Source organism: Ictalurus punctatus, chromosome 19 (assembly GCF_001660625.3).
Source record: "Ictalurus punctatus breed USDA103 chromosome 19, Coco_2.0, whole genome shotgun sequence".
In the NCBI taxonomy this organism is placed as follows: Eukaryota; Metazoa; Chordata; class Actinopteri; order Siluriformes; family Ictaluridae; genus Ictalurus; species Ictalurus punctatus.
The window spans coordinates 13,822,679-13,844,510 of record NC_030434.2 but is presented as its reverse complement, the minus strand read 5'-3'; the positions used below and the strand labels follow the sequence as shown (position 1 = coordinate 13,844,510).

Here is a 21,832-nt window from a genome sequence, read left to right as displayed (position 1 = left end):
TCCCCATTTTCTCCTCAATTTGCTTACCTACCAGTTCCCACCCACCAGATAGCTCTCCCCTATGACACAACAGCTATCAACTGGAAAGGGTGAAAGCTACCACGTACCTCCTCCGAGACACATGAAGCCACCGTGTTGGTCATGCTGTGACACAGTGTAACACATTTGGAGGAACGTGCTGCCCTCTTCGGCATACATAAACTCATACATGCCCAAGATCTGCTAGCATCATTGTGATTGACAGGGGAGAGATAGTAATGCCACTACCCCCACCAACAGAGCACATCCAATTTTGCTCCCTTGGCTCCTGACCTTGAATGAATGTGGCATCGTTGGGACCCCAAATGATATGGTGACTGCTTTTGTGCAAACTGAAAGTTTTGACCATCAATAAAGACCAAGCAGATATTCCAAACAGATATTCATTCCTTTTTTATATACATCTAAGCAATACTTTTGTGTAAAATATCTCACATATATTCAGTGGCATTTAAGTAATATGTTCATTTTTGCCAAATAAAAGTCACTGAATAATACTCTAAATGTTTTTTTTTTCTATTATTGAACACAGACAGTAATCTATTTTACTAAATTAGGCTGTATATTCCACTAAATGGTTTTTGGGAGACCCCAAAGTCAGCCAGTAAATGTCTAACCTACAATTACAGGAAAACATCTTGGTCTTCCAAAATTCGCACAGAGCTTGTGTGTCTGTGACATGAAATATTTCTCAAATATTGCTCATAGGACCATGATGTTGAATGGAACAACACAAATCAATCAACCAATTTTGAAGAAGTGCTTTATTGTTCCAGCACCAATCAGAGACAATCTGCAACTAACAGCCATCACTCCGGTAAATAGTGAAAATGGAAAGTGTTATGGAAAGCCAGGAAGCAGTGATTATTACATTGTTATTCCCTGCTGTTTTTCCAAGTTAGTGTACTCTGACTTCATGTTCCTTCTTGCCGTGGCTTCAGTTCCTTGCATCGCTTCATCATCATTTCCACAGCCAGCTCACCTGGCTTCTGAGTGAAGGTGAGTGAAGGAGTTCATTGTTCTTGCCCACAGAAGCAGACAGGACGCAGTGTGTTTGTACGCTGCAAACATAAAAAGGCAATGAATGGATGTGAAAGGGAGAGTGACGAGTTGGGTCACAAAGGCCTGACCACACACCGCAAACTTAGTTTAATCCTGTTACCAGGCACTCCATCAAAATACAACAAACAGTGTGTAGATTGTCAAGAGAAACACTAATAATATGCTAGTGATCACGTCAGCCTATCTGGTGGATGTGAGCACATTTATTTATTTATTTATTTTTAATTCCCTTTGATTTCAGTTTGAAAATATGAGCTATAAAAAGGAGGTTAGCATTCTGTGGGCTAACTTGTAAAATATCAGGATGAGCAGAACATACAGATTTGGTGACAGATAAAATTTCCCTCATTCAAATTTAATTAGACAATTCAATATTATTTGTATAATGCTTTCAGCAATAGATATAGAGTGGAGTCCTGGATTGAGCAAAGGACATACTTTGATGAGATTATCCACTGTTCAAGATTAGCTACTCAGTATAATTAGGTCAGGAGTGAGTGTGGTGTGTAAACATATCCTAGGATAACTTAGAAAGAATGCGGTATATGCTTGGGGGGGTTTTTTCCCCACAAATTAAATTTAATATTAATATAAAGAACAGACAAATAGTGTACCTGTAAATGACCTCTACTGTGATCTCATAGAAGCAGTGTAGCACTGCAGGAATCAATCATGAGATTGCGTAACTCATTGTGGGCTCATTATTGTAAATAAAGACGAATGTTCTGTGCCTTGAATGTATTCTCCATAAACAACAGGATGGAGGAAAGCAATGACTAGTCCTCCTTCAGATATAATAACAGGGTCAAATGCAAAGCTGTAATCACAGAGTGAAAGGAGGGAGCTGTTTATTGTGCAAAATGGAAGGAATGTTTGTTTGTTTTTTTCTCGTGCCCCCGGTGAAGGCATTCTGATATGACAAATGAATATTGCACAAGAGCAAGGTTTGGTTTGTGGCTGGTTTATGCATAATATATGTAATCAGTTAATGCTATTGTTCACATAGAATGTAAAAATGATGCGTGCCAAACATGCTTGACAAAACAAGTACCAACTTTGGCTCTTTTTTCAGTTAGCTTTTAATATCCACATGTGAACATGAGTCTAAAAGCTTAATGCTATCAGTTAAATAAAAAATCCACCCTGACTGAATTATTAGTCTATTTTCTAGGAATTCTCATTTACCCCAATTTTCTCCATAAGTTGGTCTTGGGAAAATCTACCCTATCCAACAACAGCTACCAACCGGGGAGGGTGAAGGCTAACACATGCTTCCTCTAAGATACGTGGAGCTAGCCACCTCTATCTTTTCAAACTGCTACTCATGCTGCATCACAGAGCAGATTAACACACTCTCAGGAAAGTGCTATCTACACTCATATATGAGCACATATATGAGCTCACAGACACCCATGATTTTCTAGTGTCACTGTGATTGACAGCAGATAGAGTATTATCTCTTATCCAGAGAGGACTACCAAATTTGCTCCTTTGGCTTTTGGCCACAGATGGCAGTGACTTTTTTAGGATTCAAATAGCAATCTCTGGATGGTAGGGCAAATGGTTTCTGTTACCATATTATTTATGTTACTGTTCAACCACCTGTGGATAATGCTGCCAGTGGGATTTAGCCCTAGCTTAATCTCTACCTAAGGAAAACTATTCAACAGCGCTTTAGTTTTTTAGTCTGTCCAGCTCTCTCACCTCCTCATACACTCTGCATAAACAGATACATTTCCAAGCTTCACCTTTCATGCTAATGCTGCCATCAACACAATCATGCTTGTCAGCTCATACAGTATCTCATAAAAGTGAGTACACCCCTCACATTTTTGTAAATATTTGATTATATCTTTTCATGTGACAACACTGAAGAGATGACACTTTGCTACAATATAAAGTAGTGAGTGTACAGCTTGTGTAACAGTGTAAATTTGCTGTCCCCTCAAAATAACTCAACACACAGCCATTAATGTCTAAACCGCTGGCAACAAAAGTGAGTACACCCCTAATGAAAATGTCCAAATTGGGCCCAAAGTGTCATGATTTTCCAGCACTGCCTTAACCCTCTTGGGCATGGAGTTCACCAGAGCTTCACAGGTTGCCACTGGAGTCCTGGTATTGCAAAGTGTCATTTCTTCAGTGTTGTCACATGAAAAGATATAATCAAATATTTACAAAAATGTGAGGGATGTACTCACTTTTGTGAGATACAGTATCTATACTATGAAATATGGTAGAGGTAGTATCATGGGTTGGGCCTGTTTTGCTGCATCTGGGCCAGGGAAACTTGCCATCATTGATGGAACAATGAATTCTGAATTTTACCAGCGAATTCTAAAGGAAAATATCAGGAAATCTGTCGGTGAACTGAATCTGGGTCATGCAGCAAGACAACGACCCAAAGCACACAAGTCATTCTAACAAAGAATGTTTAAAGAAGAATAAAGTTAATGTTTTTGGAATGGCGAAGTCAAAGTCCTGATATTTACAAAAATGTAAGGGGTGTACTCACTTTTGTGAGACACTTTATATCACTAACTTGCCAAGCCAAATCTCAGATACAATAGCTGATTATTAATATAAGATTTAAGATCTCTGAAAAATTATGAATAAAAATGGAATTTCTGGTCAATATCCCTTATGTCTGAGATTGTTGAATTGTTTTCTCCTATTAAATACAATTGCAATTGTAGTAGCCAGGTCCTCTGTTATGTCATTGCACACAAACACTAACTTCTCACAGGAGTAAAAAAAAAAAAATACAGCATCAACCAACTAAGTAGCACTGGTATAACAAAGTACATCACAAATATTTCAATATAAATATTTTTCATGTGTTTCAGAGTGGAATTTTTATTTAAGATTACAAGCAAGGTCTTAAGCCAGGATTGTACAGTTTAAGATAGAATCAAAACAAAAAATAAGTGTCAAACAAAGCCCTGCTCGAAAAAACAATAGAACCTCTCATAGAATTTGTAATGTTTCTAATGAGTTTAATGGGAATTGTATTGGTTTTAATGGCAACAATAATGGTCCCTGTGAGTCTCTACTGGTAATTTGTTGCCTTCTATTGGTGGCATGTTATGTTTAGTGGATACATTAAGGACAAATAATGGTAATAGTTTTAATAGTTCGCTGATGGTTTGTAATGGTATTTGTAGTGGAAACCATTAGAATTTCTGTGATGGTTTCTATTGTCTTTTTCAGCAGGGAGGTTAATGAGGGAAGAGTTTCTGCTTCACTGAATGTCTATTGTATGTCTTTTTATTACAGTCAAAGACATTAGAACTATAAAGCCATCTTCTTGTGTTGGTCACTATAGATGATAATGAAAATAACAAATTACTCTGCTTTTTTAAGTTGTCCAGCTAACTGTTCATTAAAATCCCTACACTGCTTAGGTTACCGAACTAACAGTTAATATTTAGTGCTACTGCAATGATTGATGCAAATCAGGTTTTTTCTTTCTTTCTTTTAATTGTAGTAATATAAGATGCTTTGTTTTTTGGGTGTTTTAGGGTGATTTTTTAACATTCTGTCAAGGGTCGACAGGTGAAAAATAGCCTAATTCTAGCACATTCTGGCTAATTCTGGCACATTTACAGTCATGTTCATTAATGTGCACTGCCCCAGTAAAATAAATGTGTAAAAATGGAAAATGTAGATGTGGTTGTATATTTCCAGATGGTTCATTGCTCCTTGCTGAAGGGAGCTCAATCAGCAGAAGAATCAATAGATAGAGAGCTTTGCCCTTTTCTTTCAGCTCACCATGTTCTTTCTTCTCTTGAGATCTCTCTTTTTAAAAATCTGTTGTTCTTCACTTCTCATCTCAGCAAAAAAAGAGACCTCCATCTGTTTCCTCTTTAAAGATGCAGTATTTGCAAATCTCCTTCTTGTCAATGTCCAAGCTAATTAGCATCCTATAAAGCTTAAGACTTTAAGTCATTCAGTACGTTTACATGGACAAAAATATTCCGATATTAACCCGAATAAGACGATACTCTTATTTGATTAAGAAATTGGCATGTAAACAGCAATTATCGATTTCCTTAATCTGAGTAAAGTCTTACTTGATGTAAACACAAGTCAAATTAAGACATGTGGAGTATTCCTGTTTTAGTCGCATTATTGAAGTGCATTACAGACATGTACACACCTTAATCAGACTATTAATGTCGTGTGGGAGTTTTCATTGCATTTTGCGAAAGGACATGTACATACACGGCAGTGCCCAACCGTTTGATGGCAAACAAGAGAGCACGACTGCATTCGAAACCTCATACTTACCTACTATATAGTAGGTGAAATAGATGTATCTTGGCTACTCTATAGTAGGTAAATACACGGTTTGGGACGCAGCCCATGGCTTCAAGCAGTTGTCTATTTGTACATACAGCATCACTAGTAATTAACTGCACTTGAAGCTTTCATAAAGTTAAAAATAAAACACCCAAAACTGTATACAGTTCCATAACAAAGACGAACTGTATGTTGATATGTGAAATTCTGGCGCATGGACGTAATGCCGTGTGCCGTTAATCGATCTATGTTCTATAACATGTAAAATGGGAACATGGAAGGAATATTCTAAAAGCGACTCATGTAAACACCATAATCACAGTATGTCTTACTCAGAATAAGGTCAATAATTAGATTATTCACTGTCCATGTAACTGTAGTCATTGTTGGATACCATTATAACCAAGGTGCTTGTTAGCATTTTTCTATTTTTATACATTTATTGCCATATTCATAGTTGGCAACATAAGTCAGTGACTTAAGAATAGGTCAGAATCAAGTACAAAGGAGACTCACGTTTGTGTGCCATTCACTGTAAAAGAACTGTAGCATGCCCTTCCCAAGCTGTGAATAAAATTAATGTTGATTTGAAGAGCTCTTCACCAGGATGGCCTAAGAAACTCACTGCTGGTGTTGAAGAACCAAAGACAGTTCTAGGTATCATCAGATTGCTGTTCAATTGCCTGATGTGCCAACAGATAGCAAAGCCAAAATGGTTACTCTTGTGTTTTAAGATAGTCATGACGAAGAGCATAAACAAAGCCAGTGTACGTGTACATGTATTGCTGTACTGACTTGCAATTGGTGTGAAAATATGATAAGAAGAGATCCAAGTGGTGTAACAGAAAAAAATTCACTCTATAGTCAGCAGAAAGCAAGTTTGAATCCTGATGATACCACAGCCACCTATGGCTGAGAATCTAATAGAGCAAAACTGGCCATGCTCTCTGATTGGGTGGCATTACTTTCCTCTTGTCAATCACTCTAACACTAACCAATGGGCACCTGTGAAGTCATGTATGTGGAAGAGGACATTTGGTGCTTTCCTCTGAGTTTGAAACGATGATGAGGTTCATGTGACTTTGTGGAAGCTCATGCTGGCCTTCATGGTTGGTAGCTGCCATATAATAGTAGAGAGCTAGCTAGTGGGTAGGAATTGGTAAATTACTAAAATTGGGAAAAACTGGAAGTAGGAGAGGTCAATGAAGATTTTCAGTTATCAGTGACAATCAAATTGTCTAGTAATATTAAACTGATCCAACAAGATTTGTGGTCCACTTATGGTCCAAATTACCTCAATTGTTCTACCTTCTAATCACCTTGACACTTGGGGAGATGATTTGCTGATCTTAGCCAACCGGTCTACCTATGGAGGTCGCTTAACCCATCTGAGCCCACAGCCTCAATGCATAGCAATGCGTCCTTATAACCACCACCATCACTACAGTATTCGTTATCACAGCTGTCGTAGTTGCAATAACACTGTTCAAAGCAAGAGGAGTGTAAACATCTCTGTGGAACTTAGGGCAGTGATGCAGGAAGTTCCAAACCTTAGCCTTATATTCTCTATATATAGATCTGCATCTTTACACGTTCTGCAACAAGCCTTCCGGGGCCATGACCAGCTGGCCTTTAACTTCACTCAGGGCACACCGACTGTTTAGAGGTTAACGCCCAGTGTTACTCACAGCCTGTACTGTTGTGTTTCATTCCATGTTGACGCTTACCCTCAAGTGCATCTGAGCTGGAACTGATTGTCCCAGCTGCTTGTTTATGTAATCACCTAGCCTGAAGCTGGTTCCACACAAGACTATATTGGGTCAACACTTTTTACAATACAGAATGAGAGAATACAGATCCTGAGAAAGACTTTTTTAGGTGTCAAGTTTCTCCCAAACAAAGCCCTTCTTTTAACTAGTGCAGATCACTTCCTGGAACGCTTGAGGTATTGATATTAAAAAGAGCGGTTGTTATTGGTTCTCATTTTAACCTACAAAGGTGAGTACTCTCCACCCCCTATCTGTTTACGGAATCTCTTTCCGTAGATGACCCAGCTCATTACAGCTCTCTTGTCTGAGAGCTGATCAGGTTTCATTAGGAACAGTTTGTTCTCTGAAATGTGCTTGCTCACCCTCACTAACATGTCCTCATTGTTCCTAAATTTTCTAAGAGAACAGATGATACACAATACCTGGGATAATGTCACCTTATAACTCTTTGAATATATCAGCAGCTCCTTGGGTTCTTCAGAATATGTTAAGTTCCACTGCATCACCATGTCAGTTCCTTTCAGGTCTTTTGGCTCTGTTGCATTTTCTTTGGTCTCTTGGAAAATGTCATAGAAAAAAAACAGACACAGTATGTTGCATGTGCAGGATGACATTTATCATTCTGTTCATTATAGAGCATTGCAGAGAAAGCAGAGTAACAGAGTTCTGTTTCTCCAGTCGTAAACCGTACATCTCATCTGCTATTGTCAGGTGCAAAATAGCGCAATATGCATCACAGGTTATCTCCAAACCGAACCTGATACACGAAATGTAAGAGTGTGTATGTGTGTGAGAGGCTAGTTTATAGGAAAATAGGTCAAATGAAAAGTGGTCATTACAGAGAAAAGGAGACTGAAAATAAGAAGCCTAAGCTGCCCTACTTTCGTTCCCTTGTATAAGTTTGTTTACAAAATGAATCTGCACAAACTTGAGGTAGGCATTCAAACTTTCAGGAAAACAAAACAGCTCTTTTACTCAGTTATTACCAAGTACACAACATCTAAAAATCACTTACATTGAAAGTATGCTTGTTCTTCTGTACCTTTCAGCATTGATTTTACAATAAATTACATCTGATTTAGACATCTAAAACTGAGGCAAGACAACAAGGAAAAGTCCATCCTGAATGACTGACATATTAATCTGTGTAATTAATATTGTGATATTCAATGGCATCCAAAATGTATTTTGTAAAGGAATTATGAGTTTACATTTTAAATTTTAACCTTCTTCACTTCCACCATTACCCACAATGGTGTTCGGCTACCTGCTCAAAATAGTACCAGTTGGAATTAGCCTTTACTTCATCTCTTCCTAAAGAGACTGATGCAGCAGAGCGTTAGTCCTTTAGTCTGTATAGCTCCCTCACCGCCTCATCTACACACACTGCCCAAGCAGGTTAGGTACCAAAGCTTCATCTTTCATACTTATACTGACCTTGATGCCATCATGCTTGCTAACTTGCTAACTAGCTGAACCGAGTCTGTGCTGTAGCTCAGTGCAGCTGCATTATATAGCTGATAACCACTAATTTCTCACGAGTATAACAAAAATATAGGATCAACCAACAAATTTGCACCTGTATCACTAAATACATTACAATGATTTCAACATAAACAATTAAAGTGTTTCAAGATTGGGTTTTCCTTTAATGTCCCAGCTAAATATTCAGTGTCAACTCAACAAATGGAACTCAACTGCCTTATGGGAACCTATTAAAATTGTATAATAAGACACTGCTATTGGTGGGTGTAGCTATTTTTTAAATATGCAGTTAGCTTATAAACTGTCAATAATAAAATAATAAATAGGTGCAGGTAAAATGAGACTTTATTTTAGAATTAGACAATTCAGTACTCAGTTCTTGCAGATGCTTTTTCATTTAAAACAGCAGTTTAGTTATTATAACAGCCACTGAGCTAATCATGATGAGAATACAGCACATACATGGTTTTAGATGGAATTGTGTTTTTGTTGTTTGTGAAATCCTATCACTGGACTTCTAGTGACTTTGAAGATTTTGGTTTGTCATTCTTGCAAGCTCAGTGGTTTTGAGTGTGAGTACAGCAAGAAATTTCTATTAGTTCATTTTCCTGGCAAGGACTGCACAGTAATGGAACTTTCTAGACACAACATGTTCTGGCTCTACAAGAATGCACTCAAATGGACAGTTTTGGGAATGATGAAAAGATAAAAGCAAACTGATGACCTTGTTTGTTTTCAGAGGAAACCACTGTTTCCTGATGTTCGGACCTAGCTGCTAGATTGCAAAACAGCATTCTCGTAAGTTCAAGTCTGAAAGTTCAAAGCCAGGAAAGAAAACAAAATTTTGGAATACTATTTCAAAAATGTGAAGATGTAGTTTGTCTAGTGTGTGTTTTCAATCTAACCTTTATCCAGCACGTTTGCAGAGTATGAACAATTCCCTGTACTGTGAAAAGAACAGAGGACCTGTTTACTTAAGTAGTACTTAAAATGATGTCTAAGGGCAGAATGAATATTCCAATGAATGTTTAATATTCACTTAAATATAAAACTAATTAAAAAATAAAACACCACTAAAGGTCTTAGGATGCCTTATCAACTTTGTTCTGATGCAGTTTTGCGTTTATTTTTGCTTTCCATTAGGCTTTGTGGTACCAAACACAGAATTCCACAAAAAGAACATCATACCTATGGTCAAGCATGGTGGTGGAAGTGTGATGGTGTGGCGACGCTTTGTTGCTTCAGGGCCTGGCCAACTTGCAATACTTGAGGGATACATGAATTCTGCGCTCTACCAGAAAATCCTAAAGGAGAATGTCTGGTCTTCAGTTCGTAAATTGAAACTCAAGTGCAACTGGATTATGCAGCAAGACCATGATCCAAAGCATAGGAGTAAGTCCTAGTCCTAGAAGTAAGTGAAAGACTGATCTCCAGTTATTGGAAGCTTTGGTTGCAAAAGGTGGAAGTTTTGGTTTCTGCTAAAGGTGGCACAAACAGATTTTAAGTTTAATGGGGCAATTCGTTTTTCACATTGAATAACTTTTTTTGCTTCAATAAAATAAAAGAACAGATAAAAACTGTATTGTGTGTTTACTCAGGTTGCCTTTGATTTATGTTGTATTTTGTTTGAAGATCTAAAACTATTTATTATGAGATATACACAAACACAGAAGAAATCAGGATGGGGTGAATACTTTTTCACAGCACTGTAGCTGAATGCAGCTCATCGGACTAGAGAATAGCTACAAGACTAAAGACAATTATTTTGAAAGAGGGGAGTTTTCACAGAACTTTCGACCCATTTTAATTTTATTTACCCTCTCTTGTCTGATTAGATGACATGCCATGTCAAGTATAAAAACTTGTTTAAAGACAAATGTACAATTTTTCTCCCTGCATCAATTTCAAAAAACAAAACAATCATCATGAACTGTCTTATTTATAAACATAAACTAATCCTTAACGGTTAAGCAGTAAAAGGTAACTGTTGTCTCAATTCAGTCATGTTATTTGCTTATCCCATGTAACTGGAGCTATAAGTGATATCTCACTGTTGTACATTTAACCTGTAATGATCTGTTCCTATCTGATTGCTATCCTTATAATAAAGATAGACAAAGACATGTTATTATGTTACAATTTTTATTCATTATATAACTTGCCCTAAAAGATAAAGCAGGCCTCCTCCCATTGTAAGCATTTGTAACTCTGTGTGCCTGTGTGCCACTGACACATCCAGTAAGTTCAGCTCCACATCCTGTAAACAACATACTGAGTGTCATCACCATGGAAAAGTACATTGCTTTCCATGTGGCTTTCAAATTTGAAATGACTTAATCATTAATTGGAATGCCTCAGCACATGGCTTTTTCCTGCTAACCAGTAATGAGCAGGTGAATCAGCATGTCTTCTGATGAAAAAACGACATCTGTCATTATTAATGAAAAGTACTGGTGTGGGGGACTGTAGCCTGTGACCTGAGTGTGACTTGTCTAATGTGATTATCGAGGGAAACTTGACAGCATGCGTGTGTGTGTGTGTGTGTGTGTGTGTGTGTGTGTGTGTGTGTGTGTGTGTGTGTGTTTGAGGGGGGGAGTTGTCAGCCTGTGGATTTGGATTCAGGGGTTGTTGTTGTTGTTGTTGTTCAGTCATACGCAGATGTATTTGAATTTTTCAGCCTTTCTCCTAAAAATGTGCTCATGGTGCCTGGGACATACGGTTAAATGAGATCATATCAGTTGTCTCATCGACAAGCATGACCTCTTACACCACTCACCAAAATGTACACATCCAGTTCTTTGGAAATGGAGTACACCCTACATTTTTATATAAATGCTTTCTCGTATGCCTATTCCAGTCCTACTGAATAATCAGTAGAAAAGAAAAAATAAATGAAACATTCAAACTTACAGGCAATTTTTGTATTTTGTTAAGTAATGGACTATATTAAGTAATAGACCATGTAAAAAATATCATCAATGCTGTCTGGGATTTTACCTGCAGAGACCGAAAAACTGTAGCAAGTGCTCCAAGAAGCCTGGAACAACCTGATTTCCTTAGAAAACTGCACCACAGTTGAATAGAATTTGTGCCACTTATAATTTTTACTGGTTGTTTTACTGTCTAGTGCTCAATGTAGTAATTCACTTTATTATTAAAAACATTTCGTTTCTATTTCAATATTTTTGAAGATATTTTAACTTTACAGAATTTATTTGCAAAGATTTTTGCACATTTGTCCATCATGTGCATGTTTCATTTGTTGTTCTCCCCAGTTAAGGAAATAAGGAATACTGATTTGCAGGTGCAGATTGGCCATCGGGAAGTTCTGGATTTTCCCGGGTGGGCTGGTCTTGTGGGGGCCAGTTTTTTTCCCCCAACCCTTGCATGTTATATCCTATATACAGATATTCAATCAGTAGTCTTAGCAGCAGTGACACTGCTGGTGCAATCCGTAATAGAAGGTAGCAGTTGCCATTGCAACTGAAAGTATCTAGCACTCGTTGCTGAAACATGGATAGAAAGATAAAAACCTGTGGCCAACAGTGCTGACGCCACAAAGTGTGCTAAAATAACAGATTTATTTAAGCAGTCTGCAGGTTTTGTTAAGGACAGTGACAAAGACGCAGAAACATCAAAGTGGACTGAGCGGGGAGCCGGTGCTTTGTCATACTTACATGCTATTTGCTGTGAACTAGCTAAATGAACTAATTAAAGAACAAAATGTTTTTGTTAACCTTGGGGTTTCAATATTTATGCTAGAGTCCCACAGTGCTGCAGGTTTGACCATTTCCAAGCTTTAACTAGTAAGACTCTGTGCACAAATGTTTAGAGAAGTTTATGCAAAATCTGTGTTTTAAGAAATGGTCATCAACCTTGACTGTAAATGGTTCAAATAAACATATAAATTTTTTATCATTTTCTTCTAGACTCATCAGTTCTTTTTCACATTATAGCCTACAAAGCAAATAATATGTGATAGCCAGCCTAGCAATTAAAAATGATTTCTTAAATACTGACTCTACAGAAACAGGTGAACATGGCTCTGAACCAGAAAGGAAATGGATGTAGGAGGAGGAGGGGGGAGCAGGAACCAGCACAGATCCAATTAGAGGTGCACTATTGAATGTTGTTGAACATCGCTGTCTGTTGAAGCCACTGTTGTTTTGCCTTCCTCCTGGTTTTCTTTGCATCGAGGCTTGAATTTCTTGCTTCCTCTGCTTTCTAGATGCCCTGTGTGACAGCAAGGCACCAGGCGGAGTGGTCATCAGCACAGCTCTCCCAGTCATCGACGTCGATGTTGGACATTTTCATGTCTTTCTTACATATATCTTTGTAAAACCAACGTGACCATCCAGTCAGTTGTGCACCTTCTCCTAGCCTGCTGCATAGCAGGTCCTTGGGAATGCGGCCTGGGTCCATTCCCTTGATGTGGCCGAGTCAGTAAAGGCATCTCTCGCTGAGAATGGAGAAAATATGTGCTGGTGTGTTTCAGAACCTCTGTGTTGGGTATTTTGTCCTGCCACTGGATGCGCAGAATGCACCGCAGACATCTTAGGTGGAAGCTGTTGAGTTTCCTCTCATGGCTAGCATAGGTGGTCCATGCCTCGCTGCTGTAGAGGAGTGTGTTGAGCACACAGACCTGGTATATGTGCAGTTTGGTCTTCTCAGTGAGGTGTTCCATACCCTCTGGTTCAGTCTGGCCATAACTGCTGCTGTCATGGCAACCCTACTATTCAGCTCATCATCGACGGTGAGCGAGATGCAGACGGTGGACCCGAGGTATGTGAATTTCTCCACAACTTCCAAATTGTATCTATCGATGCTGATGGTGGGGATGGTGATGGTGGGGAGTCTGCGTCTTGTGCTATGACATTAATTTTCTTCAGACTGATGGTCAGTCCAAACTCCTTGCAGGCTTGGTAGAGGCAACAAACGAGCTGCTGCAGTCCATCTTCTGTGTGTGATGTCAGGGCTGCATCGTGGGTGAAGAGCATTTCACGGATGAGGACCTCTGTGACTTTAGTCTTGGCCCAGAGACGGGTTATGTTGAATAGCTTGCCATCTGCCCTGGTGTGGATGTACGCTCCATCGTTGCAGTCTTTGAAGGTGTACTGGAGGAGCATGAATAAAAAGATGCCGAAGAGTGTCGGCACAAGGATGCAGCCTTGCTTCACTCCACTGCTGACTGGGAAGATCTCTGATGTTGTGCCATTGAAGCACACTGTGCTGTGCATGTTTTTGTGAAATGATGTGATGTCAGTAAGTGGTCATGGAATACAGCTGATCTTCTGCAGGAGCCTGAAGAGTGTGCTTCAACTGACCAGGTCAAATGCCTTCATCAGGTCTATGTAGGTGTTGTAGAGGAGCATCTGCTGCTCCTGACACTTTTTCTGCAACTGGCGTAGTGACAAGATCATGTCTACACTTTACCCGCCAGCTCGGAAGCCACACTGGGACTATGTGTAGACGCGGGAGGCTAAGGTCTGCAAGTGAACAAGGATGACATGGGCGAATGCCTTCCGACGATGCTGAGGAGGGAGATGCCTGGGTAGATATTGCAGTCGCTATGTTCTCCCTTGCTCTTATGCAAAGTAACGATATTGGTGTCTTGTATGTCCTGGGGAATGTGTCCCTGTTCCCAGCAGAGGCAGAGGAGTTCATGCAGGGGCTGAAGCAATGCTGGTTTCCTGCTCTTGAGAGCTGCAGGCGGAATGCCTTCGATCCCAGGGGCCTTCCCACAAGCTAGGCAGTTGATGGCTTTACTGAGCTCTTCTAGAGAGGGTGGTGTGTCTAGTTTATACATGATTGGCAGATCTGGGATGGCATCCATGGTGGTGTGGTTGACGATATTTTGGGTTGCATACAGTTCAAGGTAATGCTCAACCCAATGCTGCAGCTGTTTCCCCTGGTCTGTGATGACATCGCCCTTCTTAGACTTTAGGGGGGTGGTCTTGGAAGTGAGAGGGCCTGTTGCCTTCTTGATACCCTCATACATGCTTCTTGCATCCCCATTGTCAGCAGCTGTTTGTATGCGGTGCAGAGGTTTAGATAGTAGGTGTTGGAGGGGTGGAAGGTGGACTTCTGGGTGATGATCCTGGTAATCCTGAGGGCTTGTAGTGTAATAGGGCTAGGCGCAGCCTTGTAAGCCAGTCACAGGCTCAATCTCCTCCCAGTGGGTCTTATACCAGTCTGCATTTTTGTGCTCCTTCTTCCCATAGGCAGTGATGGCTGAATTGTTCACAGCTTCTCAGATGTGGAACCACTTGGAGTCGATGATGTCATCAGGTGTCTCTTTGGTGAGAGCCTCCTGCTGCTTGCAGATGAACTGCTGTGTCTTCTCTGAGTTGTTTGCACAACAAATGTTGATGCATGGGCGGCTCTTCTGTGGTCTGAGTGGTCCATGTCACTGTCGGCAATATGGTAGCTGTGGGTGAGGAGGACGCTGGCCAGGTCTGCATGCCTAGTGATGACAAGGTCTTGTTGGTGCCAGTGGTGGGAACGTGGGTGTGTCTCCATGAAATCTGGTGGATCTCCTTGCTTTTGAAAAGGGGTTGGTCATGCTTAGGTGGTGGGAGCAGCACATCTCAAGCAGTTGTTGACTATTCTCGTTGACCTTGCCCCTACCATGAGAGCCAAGACAGGACGGCCAGGCCTCATGGTCAGCACCCACTCTAGTATTGAAGTCTCCTAGACGGTAGAGACCTTCAGTGCTGGGGATATTGGATATTACTTGATCCAGAGCCTTGTAAAACTGATCTTTCTCCTCTGAGGTGGAGCAGAGGGTTGCAGCATATATGCCGAAGATGTTGGCTGGGCCTGAGGATGTTGACACCCAAAGGGCAAGGATCCACTGTGTCTGATTACAAATGCTAGGCTGCGTAGGTTTGTCTGAGAGCTTCCCTTGGCAGAAGAATGTATAGTTGGATTCCCTGATGGTGCCACTTTTGGCCAGGCAGGTCTACTGAAGGCAGGCAATGTCGACGTTCTGTTTGGAGAGTTTCCTGTCAGTGGTCTTCCTTGTGTTGTCAATTTGCTGAAGGTCATCTGTGAGTTCAGGACACACGGTCCTGATGTTGCAGCTTGCAAAAGAAAGAGCTGGGGTTTTCTTTTTACTTTTTAGAGTCTTGCCTGGTGCAGAATTTTTGGCCCGCTTGTTGAGATAGTTCACTAAGCTCCATGCACCCAATGAAGCAGGCAGGCCATGGCAGGACAGTATCTTACTGACTGGGGGCTGCCTAGCGTAAGGCGGGTGGTAGCTGTCCAGTGAGACCTGGTGATCTCTCTCACCATCGGAAGCAACCCCTAGCGCTGAGCTCTACGCCAATCGAGCTATGGCTTAGAATCAACAAACTGCTGCTTCCCGTGTTGCGCAGACACCTTATGACGATGCTGTAGTGTCCACTCCAGTGGAGCTACAAAGCCTGGGCAGGGCGGTACGGAGATCCCCCCTCTCCATGCAGTTGGTGGACCCAAGGAAACGATGAATGTTGGTACAGCTTGGCACCAATGGTATTGCAAGAGTTGTCAGAATAATGTTGTAGTCAATGTCAGACCACTTTAGAGATTCTGGATATTCTGTCAGGGTTTACTCCCTTAGCCTTTCCCACAAGTGGGTATAGCCACAAGGCAGCAGAGGTTTGGAGTCTGAGTTTCCCTCTCCTAGATGAGCTACCAACCAAGATTCATGAGCCCCATTTGTGTGCAGAACCAAACCACAGGAATGAAACAGAAAGCAAAGTGAGGTTCATCAGGGAGCTCTGCATAGAGTCTAGCCTCACTGAAAAAAAAAGCATGATGGGTAATCTAGTGAAATTTGGGCTCAATGGAAGGTCACTGTGTGAATCTGGGTCATATCAGAACAAAAGGAGAGAGCCAGGAGATGACTACCTCCTTTACCTTTTCCATAATCTACTGCTGACCTTTAGAGCTTTGTGATCAATATAGTGAGCTCCAGTGGCCTTAGCTGATCTAGTGGATGGAAATAGGCTATACTTGTTTGTCATCTTAATGCTGTTGCTATGCTTTAGGGGCTGATCAGTGTAGTGATGCTCACATGCGTGGTCATATTGGTCTATTATGAGTCTTGCTGCTATCAGTGTCATACATTTTAACAAGTCATGAGTTCTTCTTCTTCTTCTTCTTCTTCCTTTTTAAATGTGACCTAAAAATAGCTCTGTATTTATCAGCTCACTGAACTGCTCAGTAGTCCTTAATTATTCAAGATGTGGAAAGGGCTAAGGGCCTGGTTTTTTCCAGAGCATTAAGTGGTGTGAGAGAGAGTGTGACAAAGAGAGAGAGAGAAGAAAACAAGTGCCTGCGTCATCCCAGAGTGCGTGTCACCATGTCATTCCGTTATGCATGTGTCCAGAATGTGACTGAGCAAGATAAAATCAGAGAAATAGGAGAGAGAAAGAGAGGTACAGGAAAGGGTGATGACTGACCTACACGCTCCTGTTCAGTAAATGTGACCACTCTCTCATGTGACAGTGTGGCCTGGCAGGGGTGGTGCTGTTGCTTGTTTTGTGGTTGTTGTGCTGAGTGGCATGTGCCATCCCATTCACTGAGCCACAGGGGAGTGATTAGAGCTCCCCTCACCCCCTTTGACACTCATGACCAGCATGGCAGGTGTTCAAATACCACAACAGACAATCTCTTAGCCATCTAAAGCTTACGGATTTGCGAATGCCTCTAAAGAGGAACGAATGTGTGAATTAGGGAATTAACAGAACAAACATTTTGTGGTATGATGACCATGCAATGGAATATCACAGGTTTTTAGTATATCTTCTTAAAACATGACATTTTCAATGACGACATTACACTTTACAATTGATAAACTCTGTTTTAAACAATGGGTTACAGTGATCTTTTAAGATTATTACTTGTCATGTTGTATGAGATGATGACAATAAAATCTTGGCTGAATTCTATAACACACTGTGATAACATGTTTCTCATGTCAGATACTCTAATGATCTAATGAGCCACAAAGCTACTCACTGTGCACCATGCCACAGAATGGTGTCTCTTGATTGTACAAAATATACCTAGGGTTAGGGTTAGGGTTAATACTATATGGAAAAAATATTAGCCATGAAAAATGCTTGGTTTTGAGAAAACCAAAAATTTTAACCATAAAATAAAAAATTGTACTTGATCATAAACTACACACCATTTCTTAGGAGTTACTGTAATATAGGAGGAAAAGTGACTCCATTTTTAAATGGATTGAAAATCCTTAAGTGAAATGTCTTGTTGTCTCATAGGAATGTCTTTGACATCATTCCCTATAAACTCAAGCCTTTCACAGAGGGTTAAAAAGGATGTTGATGGTGTATGATGTACCTGCACATGCTTTCCATGCACTAAGCATTTGCATGGCTTTTATCTCTTTGTCTCTATTATAAATTGTAAGCTTTTTGTTTTAGTTCTATATATTATTTCTTACTTATCTAAATGCTAATATTTAATCATCTAAATTCATAGCCGTTTTGTAGAGAGTTCTTACTGGGTAGGATTTTATGCAAATATAGTATTTATAGCTCCTTTGTGACTTTCAGCATGTTTCCTAACAGCTGGTAGCTAACCAAACATGTATATATTAAGGCCTATAAGTGACAGTCAATAATACACATAGAGGTCAGCCCCACTGGCCAACCCACCTCCTAACATGGAAGAGGAGAAGATTTTTGACAAGACAAACCGCCATGCCGCCATGCCTGAAATATTAAACATTTGAAGATGCTGTTGTTGTTTTTTGTACTTTACATGATTGTTATACTTTTCCTGTTTTTTTTCTTTTCTTATATTAACTTTGCTTTAGGAATCAGAAATGGGCTTTGTTGCATAAATTCTATGAATATCTATGAATCTGGTACGGTTAATTTGGAGTATTTTTCTCTCCAGTGTTTACCCAAACGCCTTAGAGAGTGCATAAGTCTCCCTATAGCAACATGTTATTGTGCTGCTATCAGGCCACCAAAACCTAAAACATTAGCCCTGGAGCAGCCATCTATTGTTTAGCTCATAAACCATTAAGTGGTTCACTGTAGCTTTGTTTAACAAATGGTCAAGAATTGGTCCAAAAGCGGATTGCTTTATTATGGTTATGGCAAGGTAATGGGCAGTTGCCTTTAGTCCCCAATAATAAAGATTAATTTGGTCAACCACGGTTGATCTGTCACTGGCACCCTACAAGCAGTTAGCTAACCGAGACTCAATTGTGGACCAGTTTTGGGATGCCATTATTTTACCATTGATGGTCCAACAAAAGCTTGTTTGTTGCATTGCTCTAGTTTTGGAAAAATTGAAATAATCTTGCTGTAGAACCAAACTTGGCAATCACACATATGATACAGATGTGCTTGATAGAAGTTGGGTTGAAACATTGTAGTGCATTGTAGGAATATTAATGACATACATAACTAATTGAAATGTCTTTATCGTGGAATATTGTTATGTCAGTACATCATCACACCATTAAAGTGAGTGTTTTAGTATTTGTCAGTGGGCTAAGCTTTTCAGTCATGATGCTAGCAGTCTGGTGTTACCTATGAACCAATTTGAAATAAAGTTAGCTGACCCATTGCTCAGTGTCTACAGAATGACCAGCTTGTGTTATTGTGTTATTGTGTGTGTTAAGAAGCAGTGCATCAGTGCTTGACATTTTCTCTGTGCTCACAGTGTGATGGTTATGTTTTTTGGGAGTCAGGGGTTGTGACTCATCAAAGCTAGTTAGTATCTTACCACACAACTCTGTCATCATCTATGCCTCGTGATCTTTTACTTTAGATCATGGGGATTCCCTAAACTCTCACAAACTGCAAACCTTGATGTGGGAAGAGCTTATTAAAATGTTTTGCAACATTTCTGCTCCAGTGAAACTATACAATGTAAACTAAACTAACTGCTGAACTACACCCATGAAGATTATGCCTTTTTCAAGCAGTGTCCAAGACACAGTAAGAAGCCCACTACATCCACATTTTGATATTTGTTATGTATATTCCTGACTAAAGTTACTGACTAATTTAGTCCTTAAATTTAATCCTTGTAAGTGAAGTCTTACCTGGCCAGTAAAATTATTTCACACTCTGGTTAAAGTAATAATTTTGCCAAGAATACAATTTTCCTCTTAACCCAAACATAACTGACTAGCTAAGAGATATTTTGTGGTTTGTTTTGGACAGAGCAAATTATGCCTTCTTGAATTTTACTAACAAAGAAATGGAGGACATACCCCAAACCTTTTTTTCCCCTTAGGATGTCACAGACTAACACTAAATGTCATCTTATTATTTTTATTTTTGGGGCACATAGGCTTCCATTACTTAGTTGTCTTGCTCAATTACTACCATTAAAGTGTTAATGAGTCAAATATTGTTACTGTCCACAGTGCACATCAACAAACTCTATTTAACAGTGCAGATTTTAACATAAACTATAAAAAAAAGTTTAGCCCAAACCAAAGTATTAGATCACTATATGCAGCATCTTGAACCCACTTCCTCAACTCCTCAGCAAGAGCAGAATGGGAAAGTGGACAAGCATGACATAGCCATTGTCATTGGTTGTGTTGCGCTCAAATTACAAGGGGATATTGCTAACACAACTACTATGGTATTTAACAGATGAAAACATTTCATCAATCTTAAACATAATGGATTATGGTCAGAGCTTCTTTTCTCAGTCACCATTTCTAGCAACATTCAATGTCATTTTAATGAGAAATCCAACATACAAGTAGTTGCACTATGTTAGCACGAGTTATGGCACAGACTTGGCCTGGCTAGTTAGCAATCAACAAGATGATGAGCAGGATGACAATTATGGTGGCATTAGTATGAAATTTGAAGCTTTGGAACCTGTTTGAGCAGTGTACAGTTGAAAATTGAAGAGTTGAAGAGAGCCTGTACAGTTGAAGAGAGCCTGACAGCCTAAAAGACTAAAGAGCTGCTGCATCACTCCTGTTAGGTAAAGAGTAGAGTTGAAGCAAGGGCAAAATCCTACTGGCACAGCTATCAGTGGGTAGTCAAGTGGCATTGTGGGTAGTGTAGAAAAATATTAACATAAGTGAATATAGACCAACATGATCAACTTTCATTACAAAATAAACCTTGGACACCATTGAAGATTGCATGTTAATTAGACAGATGAATATGCAAGTCATTCAGGGTGGATTTTTTTTTTTTTTTTTACTTTAGGTACACCTTAACACAAAATCTTTTCCCCTCTACTTTGTATTTGTCTCAGTAAACACTACAACAAACACACAATTTGTGTCCTCTCACCAACATCTGCACATTACAAACACCATACAATCTTATATAAGTCTATTAAACATGCACAACTGCACTTTGCCACTTTGTCCCAGGCAGCTTACCTGCTGTTTGAGCAGCTGTTAAGGTCCCTGCCCTTCATGAACCCAGGGGGAAAAACTGCAAAGTGCATGTCTACTGTGCTTTCAGCGGGACACAACAAAACACACCCAGGAAAATAATGTGGAGCCGAGAGAAGTGGATCATTAGCTAATGGGACAATATACTGCTTTCCAACATCAATGAAACCATTTAGCATGTGTGCTCAAAGATTTGGGATTATAAAAAACACCTACATTTCTTTATTTATTACAGCAATAATGAAAATATAGCACAAACCAATGAATTAGCACAAGAATCACTTAACACATCGGAAATATTTCAGTATAAACATACTGTATTTATCGTTTCAAGGTGGAAATTGGTAATACTGATAATTTAGTATGAATTGGCTACTTTAAGGAATTTTAAAAAATAATATTAGATGGCCTTGCTTATACAAAATCCATGCCATGAAACATAAAGGCAGCTCTGGTTTATCAAATATCATCAGTGAGTTTTACCTGATGAGAGACTGATGTTGATGATGCTGATAATCAAAGTGAAAATTACCTTTCTTATTATAAACTCTTTCATTTAAATTCTTTAAAAGTTTGGCAGTAATGGCTTTATTTTTCAGTAAGTAGACTGGGCTATAAATGTAGAGGTATACGTAGGTTATAAATATATAGGTGGCTGAGATACATGCAAAAGAGAAACATACTGTATGTTAGTTCAGGAAAGTCTATAGTTTTTAGAACTAGAACAGAAAATGTAAAAAAAAAAAAACAAACAAACAAAAATGATCATGTGAAG

The 21,832-nt window shown here is 39.6% G+C and overlaps 1 long non-coding RNA gene across 1 annotated transcript; it reads right to left on the bottom strand.

Moving 5' to 3' along the window:
• Window positions 1-807: 807 nt before the first annotated feature.
• Window positions 808-21,100, bottom strand: LOC108279664 (uncharacterized). Its single transcript, XR_001815569.3, has 3 exons — window positions 21,043-21,100; window positions 7,595-7,728; window positions 808-1,100 (listed from the first exon to the last, which is right to left on the bottom strand). It is a non-coding gene; the product is annotated as an uncharacterized LOC108279664 (long non-coding RNA).
• Between the last annotated feature and the right edge of the window lie 732 nt (window positions 21,101-21,832).